This window comes from Elephantulus edwardii, unplaced genomic scaffold (genome assembly GCF_000299155.1).
Source record: "Elephantulus edwardii isolate Elephantulus edwardi_28Jun2011 unplaced genomic scaffold, EleEdw1.0 scaffold00117, whole genome shotgun sequence".
Classification (NCBI taxonomy): Eukaryota; Metazoa; Chordata; class Mammalia; order Macroscelidea; family Macroscelididae; genus Elephantulus; species Elephantulus edwardii.
In genome coordinates this window covers 7,421,909-7,442,615 of record NW_006399867.1, presented here as the reverse complement: position 1 = coordinate 7,442,615, position 20,707 = coordinate 7,421,909, and the positions used below count along the sequence as shown (strand labels likewise).

At 45.5% G+C, this 20,707-nt stretch overlaps 1 pseudogene; it reads right to left on the bottom strand.

The window, feature by feature from the left end:
• Positions 1-19,289: 19,289 nt before the first annotated feature.
• LOC102867730 lies at positions 19,290-20,506 on the bottom strand (annotated as a pseudogene).
• Between the last annotated feature and the right edge of the window lie 201 nt (positions 20,507-20,707).

The following is a 20,707-nucleotide window of genomic DNA, read 5'->3' as shown; positions in this document are numbered from 1 at the left end:
CAATAAACATGGGTGTGCATCAGACCCCCTTTCTTCCTCCCCACACCCTCCAGCCTAGGTATCTTTCCTGACTGTGTCTTTTGCTGGAAATTACTCTCCCCCAGGAGGATGGGTACCTCTGTGGCTGGTGGCTCCCCAGGAAGAGGAAGGGCTGGGGGTTGGGTAACAGGAAATAACTTAGGGATGAAGAAGAGCAGTGAAAGCATCAGCTTGTGTTTCAAAACTCTCATCCGGTTCTGCAGGTGTCCAAGCCAAGGGTGAAGGTGAGCAGGTGTCACCAGATGACAGCTGCTAATGGACAGGGGTGAGATGGAGGTGGCAGGGCAGCAAGACCCAGAGATGCCCAAGGGCACGTTCTCAGCAAAGGCCAGGCCTTCAGCAGGTCAGGAGCTGGAGGATGAGCTAGCATGTGCTTGAAGATGTGGAGGTCCATGGGGTGCTCTCAATACACCCCAAACCAAACCTGCTCCTGTCAAGGTGACCTCACTTCATGGTGACCCTCTCTGCCGGTTTCCGAGCTTGTGAATCTCTCAGTGTGGACAGACTGCCCCGTCTTTCTCTTTCAGAGTAGCCGACGGGTTTGAAGGGCTGATCTCTGTCTCAGCCATCCAACATTTAACCCACCAGAACACCCAGCTCGGAGAAGTGTCAACAGTAAGGCTTTGATCTTTCCTCCCACTGCTTCCATGAAGGACCGAGGGCCTTGTGTTCTTTGAGTTCACCCTCCTTGTTCTGGTCCCAAGATGCTGGGTGACTCAGGCACTGTGGGGTCTTTGCCCCACATAGGTGAGGAAGGAGTGTGTCCTCCTTTGGGCCTAAACCCCTTTGCTGTGAAGTTGATTTCCACCTATGTGAGTAGACCTGCGCCACAGGGCTTCATGGCTGTGACTTCTCAGAAGCAGATGACAGGGCTTTCTTCCAGGCACTGCTGGGTGGGTGTGAATGGCCTGCATTTCAGTGAGAGGCCCTTTGCCACACCCATACTCCTCAGAAGCTCCCAGGGTCTGGGCTCCATTGTCCAAGCCTGAGCTGCAAGGGAGGCTGGGAAAGCACAGTCTGGCTCCTTCAGGTTTTGTGTGGGAAGTGGGCCCTGTCTCCAGAAAGGTAGAGAGAGGTAGAGGTGGGGGTTGCTGAGGCTGCAGGGCCAGCTCCTCTGTCTGTGGATGTCTCTTCTTTTGGTTTTCTGACTGCTGGGGTTAAGAGTGTTGACTGTGGATCTGAGTAAGCTGTACTTGTTAACAACCTCAATCTCTTCTCCATCTACTATGGTGCTGCCAATTGGCCCAGCGGTGAGAACCTTCGTCTTCCTGATGTTGAGCTTCAATCTATACTGAAGACAACAGTCCTTGACCTTTTGCAGTAAGTGCTTCAGGTCTTCTTCAGTTTCAGCAAGCAAGGTTGTGTCATCTGCATATCATAGTTTGTTAATGAGTCTCCCTCCTATCTTCATGCCACACTCCTCCTCATAAAGCCCTGCTTCCTGCATGATCTATTCTGCATACAGATTGAAAAGATATGGGGACAGGATGCATCCGTCACACACTCCTTTCCTGATTTTGAACCATGCAGTATTTCCTTGCTCTGTTCTGAGGACTACTTCTTGGTCCAAGTATAGGTTTCATATAAGCATGATCAAGTGTTCTGAGATTTCTGTTTTCCTCAAAGTTAGCCCAATTTATTGTGAATCCACACAGTCACATGCCTTTGCAAGGTCAATGAAACACAGATAGACATTCTTCTGGTACTCTCTGGTCTCTGCCAAGATCCATCTGACATTGGCAATAATGTCTGTCCCTAGTGCCACGACCTCTTCTAAACCCAGCCTGTATTTTTGGTAGTTCTCTGTCACTGTACTGTTCAAGTCTTTTCTGGATAATCTTCAGCAAGATTTTGCTAGTGTTTGATGTTAATGATATTGTATGATAATTTCCACACTCTGTAGGGTCACCTTTATTTGAAATGGGAATAAATATGGATCTCGTCCAGTCAGTTGGCCAAGTAGTTGTCCTTCAGATTTCTTGGCACAACTTGGTGAGCACATGCAGGGAAGCATCTGTTTGCTGAAATACACCAAGTGGTATTCCACCGATTCCTGGAGCTTTAGTTTTTGCCAAGTCCCATGTGATTTACTGCCTCTGTAAACTCATTGAGGGTCAGTTAGAAGTCAGCTCTGACTCGATGGTATACAACAATACAACAACAAGGGCAGGCAAAGAAGCCTCGGTAGTGCAGTGGTTAAGTGTTTAACTGCCAAGCCAAAAAGGTCAGTGGTTCAAACCCACCAGTTTTCTCAGTAGGAGAAGGATTCAGCTGTCTGCTTCGGTAAAGATTTACAGGTTTGGGAATCCTTAAGGGCCAATTCTAATCTGTCCTGCTAATAGGACTGCTAAGAGTTAGGATCTGTTTTTGTTAAGTGCCGTTGAGTCACAGGCGACTCAAAGCGACCCTGTGAAGAAGAGTCTCAATGCTTGAGTGTCTTCATCCTCTCTCCAGGTTCACAGGGTTTCCGGAGGCAAGCTATTACGGAAATGGATGCCACTCCTGCTTCCAAGCTTGTTTTAATCGGGGAGCTCCACCCCACTCTCTGTCCACCTTGGGTAACCAACTGTTAATGCATTTGACACATCAGTGTCACAGTGTTCAGCCTCACAGCAACCACAAGTGACCGCAGTACAGCAACTTGCACACCAGGGCTATATGACCTAGAGGAATGTCTGAACAAAAACAATGAAAGCCAGGCCCGAGGGCCGCGGATTAGAAGTCACCCACCTTTGGCTTGGTAGTATCGCTTTCTGTCCACTAGGCCAGCTGATCTCTCTCTGTAAGAGTTAGGATCTACCAAATGGAAATGGGTTTGCTTTGGTCTATGCAACTTTTAGTCAAATAAACACCCCAACACCACTTTGCTGAAAACTACAGTGTAAGACACTCCATAGGCAGTTCTACTCGGCTGGTTCAAAGGGTCACTAGGAGTCAGAATTGACTCAACAGCCAGGGCAGGGGAATTTTCTATCAAGAGCCAGAGAGTAAATATTTCCCCTGTAGGCAAGAAAACAGCTGTAGACAATGTGTAAATGAATGGTCATAACTGTGTTTCAAGAACATTGCTAGGGATGACTCACAGACCACAGTTGGTACCAGATCCTCTGCTGAAAAGTGGTATGGAAATTGAAGAAAAACTTAAAAAAAATCCTCAAACTCATTGCCATTGAGTCAGAACTGATTCATAGCTGACCCACTTGCAGATTTTCAGAGGCTGTAAACTGCACAAGAGGAGTGTCCATCATTCTCCTATGGAACAGCTAGTAGGTTCAAACCACGCACCTTTGGCTTATCAGTGCAATTCCCTATCCACTAGGCCATCAGAGCTCTGTGGAGGAAAGTTGTTGTTGTTAGGTGACACGCACGATGACCAATCTGAACTTCACTCCTGAGCCCATTGTTACAGACACTGTGTAAATCCATCTTGTTCAGAGTCTTCCTCTCCTTCATTGGCCTTCATCTTTCCAAGTAGAATGTCTTGTGCAACTGAAAATACCATGACTTAGGTCAGGCACACCTTAGTCTTTAAACTGACATTGTTGCTCGTAGTAATTTGGAGATGTTCTTGACGGCAGATTTTCCCAGTGTAACACATCTTTTGATTTCTTAACTGCTGCTACCAAAGGTGTTGGCTTTGGGTGCTTCTTAGCTTGTTGCATAACTCCTGTGGTTTTGTTTGAACTTCTCCTCTTCTGTCTCTTACAAGGATGTTTGTTATTGAATTTAGGGTCCACTTTGATGACCAGGATGACTTCAACTTGACATCCTCAGCCGAGTCATACTGAAGGGACCCTTTTCCCAAATAAAGTCACACGGACAGGATTAAAGGCTAGGATGTGGGCATATCGTTTGAAAGCCATTATGATCATGGTAATGCAAGGTGGCTCATAAATGTAATCATTTCTGAGTTCTACAAAGAGCAGAACAGACACATATACACACAGGGGAAGGTAGACACTGTGGAAAGACTGTCGAGAAACCAAAGGAGTTCTCAGAAGCCCTCGAAAGAAGGAACCAACATAGCTGAGATGATGATTTGAATTTGTAGCCTCTAAAATGGTGAGGGAATAGATTTCTGTTCTTTAATACCATCCTCTTTTGGTATTTCTGTGATAGCAACACGTGAGAACGGGGGCCATTCAACTCATTGTAGAGACACAAGGAAATTGAGGGACTTCCTGCTGGGGGATTGAACATCAGGATCAGAGCCTGCGGAGCCCTGGTGGTGCAGTGGTTAACCTAAAGATCCCCAGCTGAGCCCAACTAGTAGCTCCACAGGGGAAAGATGTGGCGGTCTGCTTCCATATATACATCGATCTTGGGAATGCTATATGGCAGGTCTCCTGTGGGATCACTTGACGTTATAATCAACCTGAGAACAACAGGCTTGGACTTTTGGCTTTCGCCTGCCTGCTGGCTCAGTGTTGTCACTCCCATCTGAAGCAAGGGTCAAGGGTAGGTTCTGGTTATGAGTAACTGGCTACTCTGCTTCTGCTTTGTGGTGTGTTTTGGGCACAGCCCTTCCCTTTCTGGACCTCGTTCTTCTCATGCATGCAAATGAGATGGCCTATAGCCAGCTGAGGATGGGACACGTGTTTTGCTTGGCCTGAAGAGTATTGCTGTGTTGTTTTTAAAAGCAAAGTAGTTGTCAGCACTTCAAAATTCAGGGAGCACTGATGGCCTAGTGGTAAAGAGCTATGCTGTCAACATGAAGGCACGTGGTTCAAACCCACCAGCTGCACCACAGGAGAAGGATGGGCAGTTCCTTCCTGTGCGATTTACTGCCTCTGAAAACCCACAGGAGGGTCAGCCTCCGGTGGGTTCTGACTTGACAGTACCTGACAAACAGCAACAAACTTCAAAACTCAGGAAATTTCCTGAGAAAGCTTGATTTCTAGTAGCCTGTGAAAAAAAATCCCTCTGCCATTCTGAGCCACATTCACAGAGGTGGATGCCTTGGGCCACACAGTCTTGTCTTCTGCAGGGACCACCAGGTCTAGTGAATGTTGACAAGGTTCCCAACTGTCCTGGGCCAATTCAATACTTGGATGAGGGTCTGAATGATCTCAAAGGACATGAGTGAAACAAAGAAAGGGTAAGAATACCATTCTCTTCATTCTAAAGGAGAGTTCTAGAGAAACAAGAAAAAAGCAGCCAAAGTTAATAGGAGATGGGGCAAGAGACAGGACTTTGGTGGCACAGGGACAGGCTGGGTTAAATACAGGTGGAATTTGGCCCTGAAACCTTTCTGTGCAATCATCATTTCTGTCTAGTTCTCTTTTTAATTTTTAAAAATTTTTTATTGATACTTTAACAAAAGTTTACAGGAAACTTGGATTTCCATTCATTCATTGTTGCACATTTTTCTCCTTATCCACCCCTCCCCAGTTCATTGTGACGTAATTTCTTCCCTCCCCTGCTCCCCCAAGTCCACTTTGCTATGCACCTCTTATTCTGGACTGCTGTCATAAAAATAATAGCTAATCATATATTCCATTTAAACAGTTCTTTCCCTCATCTGTCTCAATGCAGTGTTTATTATTTATCCCTTCTTTTCTTAGTTTCCCTCCAACTCTCATGTCAGTCTTGTTTTATATCAGTGGCATTATGCAGTATTTGTCCTTTTGTGACTGAGATATTTCACTCAGCATAATATCCTCTGGGGGTCATTCATTTCGTATAATATTTTACGAGTTTCTTGTTTTTCAGTGCTGTGTACTATTCCATTGTTTTAACATACCACAGCTTCTCTACCCGCTCAACTGTTGCTGAACATCTGGGTTGCTTCCATCTCTTTGTTATGGTGAACAATGCATCAATAAATATAAGTGTGCGCTGTCTAGTCCTTAGAGGCAAAGATGGTGAAACTTTATCATACATACTCTGGACATGTTGTTATGAAGGGCTGGTCCTTGAAAAAACACATGCTAGGAAAAGTGGAGGGTCAGAGAAAGAGAGGAAGACCCTTAACAGGATGGATTGACACAGTGACTGTAACCGTGAGCTCAAACATATCAGAGATGGCGAGGACAGCACAGGACAGGCCGAGTCAGCTCTGTTGTTCATAGATCTGTTGCTATGAGTTGAAGCCAACTCAACAGTACCTAACCACCACAACAACAATATCTACTTCTAGAATTTTCCATCACCCCAAATGAACTCTCATATCCACTGAGCAGTCACTTCCTGCTCTCCTTGCCATACCCCAAACCCTGGCAACTAATAATCTTCTGTCTCTCTACTTTTGAGTGGACAGTTATTTTAAAGGGGCATCTTCTCCAGAGAGGGACCCCTGGGGCACAAGTTATTGCTGGCTGTCACCAAGTTAGCCCCTTACTTGTTGTTGTGGTTATGTGCCGTCAAGTCACTTGCGACTCAAATCCACCAGCTGCTCCATGGGAGACAGATAGGCAATTTCCTCCCATGTGATTAACTGCCTCTGAAAACTCACTGGAGAGTCAGCTGTCCAAGTTGGTTCAGACTTAATGGCACACAATGACGACAACAGTCTTTCCAAATATGTTGTTGTTGCTGTTGTTCGTTGTTGTTGTTGTTATATGCTGTCGAGTTGCTTGTGACTCATAGAGTCCCTATGTACAACAGCCCTAAACCCTGCTCTGTCCTGTGCCAATTGCACTGTCTCCGATACACCCATCCCGATTACCCCAGTCACTGAATCAATCCACCTCATAGAGGGCCTTCCCCTCCTGTGCTGTCCCTCCACCCTCCCAAGCATGATGTCCCTCTCCAAGGACCTGTCCCTCCTTGCAACATGTCCAAAGTATGTCAGAAGCCTCAGAATCCTTGCCTCCAAGGAGCAGCTCAGTTTAACCCTCTCCAGGATGAATCTGTTTTCTTAGCAGTCCACGGTACACTCAATACTCTTCTCCAGCACCACAGCTCAAAGGCTCCTTCTATCCTCCCTAGTCATTGTCCAACTCTCTGATGCATAACAAGTGATTGCAAAGACCATGGCCTATATCAGATGCACCTTATTCTCCAGAGTGACACCATTGCTCTTCAGCACTTTGGAGAGGTCCCTAACAGCAGACTTTCCCATCACAATACATCTTATAATTTCCTGGCTGCTGGTGCCATGAATGTTGACTGTGGAGCCAAGCAGACTAAAGCTGTGAACAATCCCAATCTCTTCACCATCCATCCTGATGCTGCCAATTGGTCCAGTGGTGAGAATCTTAAGCCCCTTACTTATTGTCTTATAATCATCTAGTGCTTCTATGACAGAGATACCCCAGTGGATGAATTTAACAAATTGATTCTCTTATTGGTTAGGAAGGGACGCTCTGGTGGCTTAGCAGGACAGAATGGTGCTGCTGATGCAAAGGTGAGCAGTCTGGATCCACCAGCTCCTGCGTGATAGAAAGATGGGCAGTCTCCTCCCTGTGCAACTTGTTGTTGTTATTGTTATGTGCTGTCAAGTTACCTGCCACCCATAGTGACCCTATGTACAGCAGCTCTGAAGCCTGCCCTGTCCTGAGCCTGTCTCACTAATTCTGACACACAAACCCCCATCGCCCCAGTCACTATTATCAATCCATCTCATCCAGGGTCTTCCTCTCCTGCGCTGCCCCTCCACCCTTCCAAGCATGATGTCCTTCTTCAAGGACTGGTATTTCCTGGCCACATGCCCAAAAGTGTGTGAGATGAAGCTTCAAACTCTTAACCTCCAAGCAAAAACTTGGTTTCACCCTCTTCAAAACTAGGCCCGTGTAACGTACTGTCTCTGCAAACACAGTGGAAGGTGAGCTATGAGTCGATTCCAACTTGATGGCGCACAACAATATTGGGGAGGAGGCTTGTTGTTATTGTACATAGAACCCATTTAGAGCTGACCCTATGGCAGGTTTTCAGAGGCTTTAGTTGCCTGGGAGGAGACTGCCCAGATTTCTCAAGTAGTACTCTATTTGAATCTGGCGGATTCAAATCATGCGCGTTAGGCTTGACAGCACAACTTCTCACCTCTAGGCTACCAGAGCTCGTTGGCTAGAAGTCCAAATTCAGGGTTCCAAGTCTAGAGGAAGTTGCTCCCTCTCTGTCAGTTCATCCCAAACCTCAGAGTATATGAGTTCAGATGCTCCTTGGAGACCTCCATGTGTTTTGGCCTTCTCCAATGTCAAGGAGCTTCCTCACACAGACTGAGCTCTCTGGCATTTATTTCTGGATGATAATAAGTTCCTTCCCTACTTGGCTCAATTTCTTTCCTTTTCAATGCTTGTGAGAGAAAAGATATCACAGGCTACACCTTGGTAAATACTCCAGTGGTGCAGTATATTGGCTTCTTCCTAAGGGTTTGCCTAGTCATTGTTTTTCACTTTGACCACATGGCTGAGAGGGGCTATGCTGATGATGTGAATGAGTGAATAGCCTCTTCTGTGTGGGAATATGCTAACATGGTGTGGAGACCACCCAGAAGGGCATTGGCCATCCTGCCAGACTTAACTTGAGCAGGTTCAGGGCAGCAAAAGGGAATCTTACTACCAGTGGAGCCCAGCACACGCCCATGTGGACCAGACATTCCTATGTCAGACCAGGGCCTAACCAAGAACAATAATCGTAGTAGCGGGAGAAACCAGAGAACATTGTGAGAAAGAGCTAAACAAGGACTGCCGTCCCACGGAGCTAGAACTGAGGACCTCTTTGCCCAACCTTATTGGAGAACTTGGGGACAAGGGGGAGACACTTTTCACAGAACTTTGTGATGTTGATCTAAAGGGGTTGAAGGGACTCCGAGCATGCCTAAGAAGCTGTCCAGGGCGAAGAACTGTGTCACATTTCCAACCTGAATTGTAACTGGTTACTTCCCTGATGTTATTAACTGTCGAGTCAGCAATGATTTGGATTCACAGATCTGAGCCTTGCCCTGTCCTGCACCATCCTCAGGATCTGATACACTGTATAAGTATGAATATGGCCCATGAGTTCTGTATGACCATTGCAATGGACTAGCAGACCCAGCAGTACAGCAGTGGGAGCCCTCAGAGAGCCCCTGTGGCAGACGTGACTGAACAGGTGTAAGGAGTGTGGAGATATGTCCGACCTCATAGGATGCAGATTTGTGCTATTCCACCCTTAATCGCTTTACAACCATCTGGGTTTTATTTTTGTTTTGTTTTGCTTTGTTTTCTTTTGTCCCTGTGCACTGGGTCTTTTTCATTAGGCCAGAACTGACTCAGAGCTAGAAGAGACCCTCCAGTGGCTTTTTCTGAGGCTATAAATCACATAAGACGATATTAATATCTTTCTCTCTAAAAGAGAGACGTTCAGAATAAATTCTTTTTTAAAATATTAATTTTAATGAAAGTTTACAGAGACTTATGGGTTTCCAGTCGTTCATTGTTGCATTTTTCTCCCTGCCCACTCCCTCCCCCCCATTCACTCTTCTCCTTGAAAAGAAAAACTCTTTCATTGTTATGCAATCCTCCCCCACCCCCAGTCCACTCCACTATGCAGCCTTCACTCTGGACTTCTGTAATGACAAGAATACCCATTCATATATCCCTTTTAAACAGTTCTCTCCCTCATCTGTTTCAATGCAGTATACATCATTCCTCCCCTCCTTTTCTGTCTTCCCTCAACCCTGATGTCAGTCTTGTTTTACGACAGTGGCCCTATGCAATATTTGTCCTTTTGTGACTGAGATATTTAACTCAGCATAATGTCCTCCAGGGTCATCCATTTTGCATAATATTTCATGAGCTCCTTGTTTTTCAATGCTGCATAGCATTCCATTGTGTGAATATCCCAGAGCTTCTCTATCCATTTGATTGTTGATGGGCACGTGGGTTGTTTCCAGCTTTTTGCTATTGTGAACAAAGCCGCAATAAACATGTGTGTGCATATATCTTCTTGGGTGGTAATTATGGTTTCTTTAGGGTATATTCCCAGTAGTGGAATAGTTGGATCAAATGGTACTTCTATTTGCAACTTTTTGGGAAAGCTCCATACAGCCTTCCATAGTGGTTGCATCATTTTACACTCCCACCAACAGTGAATAAGGGTTCCAGTTTCTCCACCACCTTGCCAGCATTTGATGTTTGCTCTTCTGTAACATTTTGCTATTCTTACTGGAGTGAGATGATATCTCATAGTTGTTTTGAATTTCATTCATTCTTTATTAATCAATAGTAATATATGCTATAAAACAAAATGTCTAGAAGTGATTGAATGAAAAACAAAATCGGGATCATAAACTTTCACTCAAACAAAAAAGTAAATAACTGGGGTTTTTAAAAGATTTTTCTTTTGTGTGTGTACTGTCAAATCAGATCTGACTGATACAGGAAGGGATTGTCCCTCCTTTTCCAGCAGAGCATCTTGGGGATTTGAACCACTCACCTCTGAGATTGCAGTGCAGCTTCTTGCCACTAGGCCACCAGAACTCTCACAAATAATTGTTTTTAAAAGTGAATCATAGTGAATACAGAGAGATATCCAGTTCTGAGGAAGGTTACTTATCAACAGCAAAGGTAAAATGATGCATTAAGGTGTTGACGACGTCACAGGAAACGAGAACCGGTAGGAGGCAGTGGTGAGGCTTGTAGCGTGTGGAGGTGCTAACCCAACAACAGTTAGGAGACTGTTCAATGCAGTGATGATGAGTTTGAGGTTTTATTTTGGTTTGGCTTGGGGTGTTTTTATTTTAGGAGACGGTAGTTCCTGCCTTTCAGGGACGCTCTGGAAAGCAGCAGCAGGTTTCACTCAGTGAACCACGTTACCAGGGGCTTATTGCAAAACAGAATGGATGAGCCAAGGAATTTCTCTTTAATTGTGGATGCAATTTGGAAGATATTAAGCTGCAATTAAGTTCCTGTACTTATGAAGGGCTTGAGAGTGAACACCCAGCGGGGAGCCCTAATACCTCTTTGAAAGAAGAGCTTGATGTCCTGCAGGGCTCCCCAGGGGACGCCTGGGCTTGGCGAGTCGGCTCCCTCGCACGCCCTCTGGTGGCCGCGCATGGGAAGCTCTGCAAACGCCCTGTGTTCCCAGTCCGGGGAGTGAGCCCACGCTGACTCACGCTCGCTCGGTGGCTAACGCAAAGATCAGTTGTTCGAGTCCTCCCAGAGGTGCCTCGAAAGGCCTGGCAATCGGTTTCCAAAAACTCAAAGAGCCTGTGGAGCACAGTTCTGCTCTGACACACGTGGGGTCCCCAAGCGTCGAATCAGAGCATCAGCAACTATGGTGATGCATTTGCACATTTGCTCACATTTAAACCTAAATGTCCCAGTCTATGCCATTTGACAGTGCAGGAAGGGTTCTCAAAAACTCATCACCACCACTGTCAAGTGGGGGTCAATTCTTATATCCCACTGGAGGAGACTGTACATCTTTATCCCCATGAGCTGCTGGTGGATTCGAACTTCCATGTCACCCTTAGGATAACAGCGCAGCTCCCTACGGACCAGCGCTCCCTGTAGAAAGGGTGGTTGTTGTTGTTTATTATGTGCCATCGAGTTGCCTGCATCTCATGGTGACCCTGTGTACAACAGCTCTGAAGCCTGCCAGTCTCACTGACTTCGGCACACCTAATCTCATTGCCCCAGTTACTGTGTCAGTCCACCTCTTCTGGGGTCTCCCTCTCCTGTGCTGTCCCTCCACCCTTTCAAGTCTGATGTCCTTCTCCAAGGAGTGGTCCCTCCTGACCACATTCCCAAAGTATGCCAGATGGCACTTCAAAATCCATACCTCCAAGGAGCAGCCTGGTTTTACCCTCTCCAGAACAGTCCTGTTTGTTCTCTTAGCAGTCTTTGGTATGTTCAAGACTCTTCTCCAGCACCACAACTCAAAGGCATCGGTTCTTCTTTTGTCATCCTTAGTCATTGTCCAGCTCACTGACGCATAGCAAGAAATTACAAAGACTATGGCCTACATCAGGCATAGCAGGCACACCTTAGTCTCTAGACTGGCATCATTGCTCCTCAGCACTCTGGAGTGGTCTCTGACAGCAGACTTCCCCAATGCAATTCATCTTTTGGTTTCCTGACTGCTAGTGCCAAGAGTGTTAATTGTGGAGCTGAGCAAGCTCAATTATTAACAACCTCAGTTTCTTCTCCATCTATCATGATGCTGCCAACTGGCCAATGATGAGAATCTTTGTCTTCTTGATGTTAAGCTTCAAACCATATTGAAGACCACGAGGCTAATAGATTTTAATAATTATAAAATTAATTATGATCATATTTTCACATGTTTGTTGTTGTTGTTGTCATGTGCCCATGTGCTGTTGAGTCACCCACCACTCATAGCGACCCTACGTACAACAGGCCTAAACCCTGCTCTATCCCTTGCCAATCTTATTGTCTCTGATATACACATCCCCATTATAAGTTTTAAAAATTTTTATTTTATACTAGTTTACTTACAAAGTTTATGTACATTGTTTTTTAAAGGTCCTAACAGGGCAAGCCAGTTTCCTACACCGGCATTCTCATCTTCCTGATGGGATCATTGGGCCATTGCAGAAAACTCCAGAAGCACGTCTCATCCTTTTTGAATGCCTTAAGTGGGGGTGAATATACCTGCTGTCTGACACACTGCTTGCTCAACCTCTCCCCTTAATGGAGTATGTCCCCAGCTTCCCATTGGAGCACTTTACTTCATAGCTTCTGATGCTGACTTCACCTTGGACTTCATGCTTGTGTCACAAACTCCTACCCAGCCCCCTGCTGATGGACAGATGAATCGGTTGTTTCTTGCTTTAATCCATCATTGCAACAGCAAGCATTCTAATACTTACATCTTAGTGTGTCTTTGAAAGTGTTGGAACGGGCACACTGTTGTTGAAATAAAAGCTCTTGGGGGACAGGAGTGACACCTTTCTCTCCCTCTCTCCCCCTTCATGAGCATCCCATCCACGCCTTCTGGGTGTTGGGATCTGAGCTGATGCTGCAGACTCCGTCTGCTGGAGATTGTGGGAAGACTGGCACTTCAGCAAACAAGCACGTGTAATATGGAAAGGGCTCTAGTGGGGCAATGGTTAGGCCCTTAGCTACTTACTGAAAGGTTGGTGGTTTGAAGCTCCACAGCTGCTCTTCAGTAGGAAGACTTGGAGATCTTCTCCATGAAGTCTAGGACACTCTGTAGGAGAAGTTCTACTTTGTCCTACGAGTAGTGCTAGAATTGACTAGACAGCACCTAACAATAACTTAGTAGTAGAGTTGACGGTAGAAGCAGGACACAGTTGTTCAGTATTATTGGGTTGACTATGACCCATAGCAATCCTGTGAACAACAGATATGAGCCTTGCCCAATCCTGTGCCAGCTTCATTGTCTCTGACACATTTACAGTCTCTGTGCCCGTTTATCCTGTTGAGGGTCTTGCTGTCTTTTGCTGACCCTCCATATTTCCCAGCATGATGTCTTTTTCCGATGACTGGTCCCTTCTGACAACATGGCTAAAGACTATGAGGCAAAGTGTCACCATTCTTCCCTCTAAGGAACTCCCTGGTTTCACTTCCTCCAAGACTTCTCTGTTCTTTTGGCAGTCCATGGGATACTCAATATCCTTCCCCAACATTACAACTTAACGGGATCAATTATTTGGTCATCTTTATTCACTGTTCAACTATCAGATACATAGGAAACAGTTGAAAAGACATGGCTTGGATCAGGTATACCTTAGTCTATATGCTGACATTATTGCTTTTTAGAATTTTGAAGAGGCCTTTTTTTTTTCTTCCAGATTTTTCCATGTCACACATATTTTGATTTCTGGACTGCTGCTACCTGAGGGATTGATTTTGGATCCAAGTAAAATGAAACTATTGACACTTTCAATGTTTTCCCATCTATCATGATGTTACCTGTTTGTCCCAGTGGTGAAGAATTTTTTTTTTTTAATGTGGAGCTAAATGCTGATACAGGATAGAGCGAGGTTCACATCCGCTGGGCATGGGTCACTATGAGTCAGGGTCGCTATTAGTCAACGGCAATTAACTACAACGCACGTACTGCCCTTGGTTTCTAAGAAGGGAGATCATATTTCTAGCAAGGAATTACCTGAGGTTTTTCCCGTTCTATTTATCATTCTAGTTCTCTCACAGTTTTATAATTTCAGGTTTGTTCCAGCTCTGCTGGTCTTCCATCAAAGCAAGGCCAGTAGTCAGTGGTTCTCCAGAACCTCCAGGGAGTGACCAGGCTGGGAAATGATGCCAGCACATGGGGGTTTTATTGTCCTTAAGGTCGGAGCCACCCGTAAGCTGCCCTCCATCCCACGTCAGGAGCAGTCATTTCCCCGGGCAGCCAAGTCACCCCCTGAGTATCTTGGCTCTTGAGCCCAGCTGTTGACTCAGCCTGTGACGGAAATCCCGGAGGACGTCTCTGATTCTAATTGCGACCACCAAGCCATCTTCACTGCCACTGATTTCATTGGAAGATGCTAGACTCTAGGATATTCTCTCTCTCTCTCTTTGCCTTTTTTTCGGTAGCATTTTTTAAATTTTATTTTTTCTTAATGTTGCACTTTTCTCCCTGCCCACCCCCTCCCCCCAATTCACTCTTCTCCTTGAAAAGTAAAAGAAAAACTTTCATTGTTATACAATCCCTCCTCCCAAGTCCACTCCACTATGCAGCCTTCACTCTGGACCTCTGTAATGACAAGAATACCCATTCATATATCCCTTTTAAACAGTTCTCTCCCTCATCTGTTTCAATGCAATATACATCATTCCTCCCTCCTTCTCTATCTTCCCTCAACCCCGATGTCAGTCCCGTTTTACAGGTGTGGCACTATACAGTATTTGTCCCTTTGTGGCGGAGATATTTCACTCAGCATAATGTCCTCCAGGGTCACCCATTTGTATATTTCAAGAGTTCCTTGGTTTTCAATGCAGCGTAGTATTCCATTATATGAATATACCAGAGCTCTTCTAGCCATTCATTTGTTGATGGGGATATTCTTGTTCCCTTTGTAGGAAACGATCTCAAATGACATGGAATCACTCCTGACTGATTGAAGTTGTGGTTTTACAGCAAGGAATTGCAGATATGGAAATTGCAGATATGAGATTCTTCTCATAAGGAAACCTGGCCTGACAACCGTTGCACCAGTGGGAACTCTGAATTTGCCATGCTGGGAGTTGCCCCTGGACCACAGTCATGGTAGGAGGGAGCGACATGGATTCAGGATGCTGCCCGTCCCCCACCATCCTCTGGGCTTGTAGAGACTTCTCAGTGTGCTCACATGGAATCAGGCACATAGAAAAATGGAAAGAAAAAAAATCCAAAACTCAAACTCACCGCCATGGAGTCAGAGCCAATTCATAACTGACATGCCAGTGGGTTTTCTGAGAATGTAAATAAGACAGGAGGAGATTGCCTACCTTTCTCCTGTAGAGGTGCTAATGGATTTGAACCGGCCACTTTTAGGTTAGCAGTGCAACTCTTTAGTGGGCTATAGAGAGCTCCCCAAGCTCCCTTGAGAAGGGATCTGTATTTCTGTTCTGGTGTTTTCTACCTGTGTCATCTTGAGCAAATGACTTGACCACTCAGAGCTCAGTTTTATCCACTGAAATAAAAATTCATAGTTATCAAGTCAGAACCATCAAAAGCTGGTCTCCTGCAGTTTTTCTAAAGCTGTAATTGGCACGAGAGGAGAGACAGCCCATTTTCCTCCCCAAGAGCTACTGACAGATTGAAAGCATCCAAAAGACACTGCCGAAAAGTGCAACAATGAATGAATGGAAATCCAAAATCTCTGTAAATGTTCACAAAAATTAATAAAATAATTAAAAAAAACAGAAAAAAACAAAACACTGCCTTTGGTTCAGCAGTTCAACTCCTGAAGAACTACCCCACCCGAGCTCCCCCCAGCTGTACAATGGGGTACAAGAAATAACACCTGTCTCCTATCGCTTATAAAATTTGGACCATGAATACCAAAGAATGAGAAGCAGAATGGAAGCCTTTGAAATTGGTGCTGGAGAAGAGTACTGAATAGTCCATGGACTGCCAAAGAGTACACAAGTCTGTCGTGGAGGAAATGCAACCAGGAAAGCATGGTCATGTTCATCTCATGTACTTGGGGTCTGTTGTCAGGAGGGGCCAGCCTTTAGAAAAGGACACTGCATTTTCCCTAAAGGAGAGGGTCAGTGACAAAAAGAGGAAGGCCCACTTCCTAAACCACATGCCTCCGGAAACTCGATGAATGTCGATAGTTGTAGAGGGGCTTCAGGCCTTTTGTTGATAGGGTCACTGTGAGGCATGCTCAACCCAGAGGCAATCAACAACAACAACTCCGTGATACAGGTTGACAGTGACTCAGTGACTGCAGCAATGGGCTTGAACATGGCCAATAATAAGGTAAAGTAAGGGTTCAGATGAGTTGTTTACAAGGTCGTTACTGCATTGTTTACAGGGTCCTTATGAGCTACAATCAATTTGATGGCACTTAACAACTATCACCACCTCTAGAGCAGAGATAAAGATTAAGCAAGATAATATAAGGGGTTTACCACAGGCTCTGTCACAAATAACTGCAAAGTAAATCATAGTTAATATTACGTTAAGCTGAGGGGCAGGGTAGTTCTCAAAGCATGGCTTTTCAATGGCTTTTCAATCTTAGACATTACACTGTATTCCAGAAGATTACATAAATTATAAACAATAGACAACTGGAAGGAAGGGAAGGAAGGAAGGAAGGAGGGAAGAAGGGAGAGAAGAAAGGAAGGAAGAAGAGAGGGTGGGAGGGAGAAAGGGAGGGAGGGAAGGAGGAAGGAAGGAAGGAAAGAGAAAGAAAGGCAGTCATAGACTACCTCACGTAACTGGGCTTGCTCCTGGGGGAAGCTTGATTCGAGGGCTTGAAAGGTAAGATCAAGCCTCCACCTCTCACTCTCTGACTCTCTGCTCTGCTTCTTCCTTCTTGGTTAATATCTCTGGCACCCTTTCCTTTATAGATGTGAGGCTGTGGCTAGCAGTTCCTGAAACCGTGTCCTTCCAGATCTGAGTCCAGCAGGAAGGAGAGGAACCCTGTTCTCATAGTTTAACCCAAGGTGCTGGAAATGGGGTCTCGTGATTGGTGTAGCTTGGTCACACACCCATCCATCACAAATACAAATAGAAAGCAGTGGAGAGGGATGCTCTGGTGGCCTTCGGTGGTCCCCATGAGACTCCTGGTGCAGCGCTTGTAGGGAATGCCTCCCAGAAGCAATGGAACCAACAAGCATTATTAACATGAAAGTGTGACATAAACAATTTGCATTTTAGGATGGCTCAATGGATGCGAAGGATGAGGGAAAAGGAAGTATCTTAGGATGCAATCTGGCTTCTAACTCGATGGGGTTCGTCAGCTCTCTGCCAGAAAGACAGGAGTGCGTGACTCCTCTCACATCTGATGCAGATCTTCCACAGCAAACGTGAGCTCCACTGACCAGTCCTCTTTCCTACCCAGCTTGTTTGGGCTACTCGCCACCAGCTGCTGTTTATGTCAGAAACAAAAACTAATCTGAGTTAAAAACTAAAACCAAACTCAGGGGCCCTCCATGTCTCTGCAGCTGTAAATCCTTTGAGGTGAAAGCTGCCTGTCTTCTCCAGTGGAGTGATTAGTGGATTTGTACAACCAATCTTTGAGTATCAGCCTGATTATGTTACGCATGGCACCTTCAGCAGTCATTAACCTTGTTGTTGTGTACCTTCAGAATGCATGGGAGGAGATTGTCCATCCCTCTCCAGCAGAGCGGCTGTTGGATTCAAACTGCTTGCCTTCAGGATTGTAGTGTAGCTTCTTATCACTAGGCGACCAGAGCTCCCTAGTGTTGTTGTTATGCGCCATTGAGTCGCTTGCAACTCATAGCGACCCTATATACAACAGCCCTAAACTCTGCTCTGTACTGTGCCAATCGCACTGTTTCTGAAACTCCCATCCCAATTACCCTAATCACTGAGTCAATCCACCTCATAGAGGGCCTTCCCCTCCTGCGCCGTCCCTCCACCCTCCCAAGCATGATGTCCCTCTCCAAGGACCGGTCTCTCCTTACAACATGAACAAAGTATGTTAGATGAAGTCTCAGAATCCTTGCCTCCAAGGAGCCACCCGGTTTAACTCTTTCCAGGACAAATCTGTTTGTTTTCCTAGCAGTCCATGGTATTCTCAATACTCTTCTCCAGCACCACAGCTCAAAGGCATCAATTCTCCTTCTATCCTCCTTGGTCATTGTCCAACTCTCTGATGCATAACAAGTGATTGCGAAGACCATGGCCTGTATCAGACGCACCTTAGTCTCCAGAGAGACACCATTGCTCTTCAGTACTTTGGAGAGGTCCCTAACAGCAGACTTTCCCATCGCAATACGTCTTTTAATTTCCTGGCTACTGGTACTAGGAGTGTTGACTGTTGAGCCAAGCAAACTAAAGCTGTGAACAATCTCAATCTCTTCACCATCCATCCTGATGCTGCCAATTGGTCCAGTGATGAGAATCTTTGTCTTCTTGACATTGAGCCTCAATCCATATTGGAGGCTGCAGTCTTTGACCTTCTGCAGCAAGCGCTTCAGGTCCTCCTCAGTTTCAGCAAGCAAGGTTGCGTCATCTGCATAAAGCAGACTGTTGATAGTTCTTCCACCAAACTTGACCCCACATTTCTCCTCATAGAGCCCAGCCTCCCGGATAATCTGTTCTGCATACAGGTTGAAAAGGTATGGAGACAGGACTAAAACCTAATCTCAAAGCAAATCTGCTGTTAGAAGTTCAAGGGACTCTGGAGCTGAACACAAGCCTCTTTTGTTATCTATGCCCAACAAAGTTGTCTATGCTGTGGTACAACGCCACGGTAGTATTTATTTATTTGGGTGGGGGGAGACATTAATTCAGCTTCGGGAATCATTCTGAAGCTCTATCTGACATACTGTGGGCATGCTGCAAGAAGGGACCAGTCCTTGGAGAGGGAAATCATGCTTGGGAGTGCGGAGGGTCAGCGCAAGAGAGGAAAACCTTCGATGAGATGGATTGATTCAGTGATTGGGGTGGTGGGAGTAAGTGTGTCAGAGACAATAAGGTTGGCTCAGGATAGAGCAGGGTTCAGAGCTGTTGTACAGAGGGTCGCTATGGGTCACAAGTGACTCGATGGCACACAACAATAACATGATCAGATTATTACATTTAGCAATCAACAGCATGACTACAAAAAAGTAATTAAAATCTACATTAACATGCTTGCTTTTGGAAAGCTTTACCTTTTTTCACAGAACAGAAACAAAAATAACCTGTTCTCCAATGAGTCACACAGTCCTCGCCTTTTATTGGCCGCACACATGAGGATTGTCTAGAACACGTCTTCTCTGTAGCGGCGAGGCCCTGCCACCACTGTGCGTGGCTGAGGTCCCAAGCCCGCTGTAACCTGTGGCTTCTGTCACGGCCCCGGCTCTCCTCTCCTGCTAAGCTTTGTTTCCTGGCAGTTATTACAACCATCTGCTACTGCCATAGCTGCTGCTGCTTGAACTACCAGAGCCACCTTGGTTTCGTGGCTTGGCAAATTAGTGACTTCCACCACCACAAGAGCCAAAGTTTCTGCCTCCAAGGTTTCCTCCCTTCGTGGGTCCAGAATGGAAGCTTTTTGGTTGTAATTGTCAAGGTCATCGTAGCTTCCACTACCACCAAAGTGGCTTCTGTTGTTACCAAATCCACTAAAACCATCCCCATGGCCTCCGCCACCACCATGGCTGCTACCAGAGCCACCTTGTCCACCCAATATCCTCCTCGACCAAAGTAGCCATTGCCACCAAAACCCCCTCCACAGCCACCACCAAAGTGCCGAGAATCACTTCGACCTCTCTGGCTGGAAGGGGCGCTGGCCATTCTCTAGTTTTGACAGGGCTTTCCTTACTTCACAGTTGTGACCACTCACAGTACGGTATTTCTGAATAAGAGATTTTCTAAGAATAGATAATAGAGAATAAATAATAGATAATAATATATTCCTTAATAAATAATACAGAAATAACAGATATTTCTGAATATAGATTTTACCTATAGATTCATGGTCATCTAAATGTACAAAAACAAAGCACCTCTTCTTGTCACTGTCTTGGTCAGTCATAATTTCAACCACTACAGTTTTCCTGTATTGCTCAAAACAATCTTGCAAGTGATGTTCTTCAGTATCTTCTCGAATTCCACCAACAAAGATCTTTTTCACAGTCAAGTGGGCCCCTGGTCTTTGAGATGCTTCTCCCGAGACAGCCCGGTTGGGTTCCACAGCCTATTCACCCACTTTGGCGGGCCTGGCACTCGTGGCTGCACCAGCCTCTTCCACAGTTGAGTATGTGCCAAAAGCCAAAGCCAAAGCCAAAGCCTCGGGAGTGCTCGGTGTTTGGATCTCTCGTGACCACACAGTCCATGTCCCCCTTTGCTCAAAATGGCTCCTCAGACTTTCATCTGTCACTTCAAAGCTCAACCCTCCGATGACTAGTTTCTGTAGCTGTTCGGAATCTTTAGGAGACTCTGACTTAGACATGGCAGTGGTGGAAAGAAACACTTTAGCGATACTTTCTTGGCAGTGTTCTCTGGCACAAAGGAGGGTAGTATTCGAGAAGAAATATTTCCCTTTGAATTGTGAAAGAATCAGACTTGGGATATCTTTATATCCAATGTCCTGAGGTGTCCTTCTTTCAGGTTTTTGCTCAAATGCCACACATCTATATTTTTTTATCAAAGA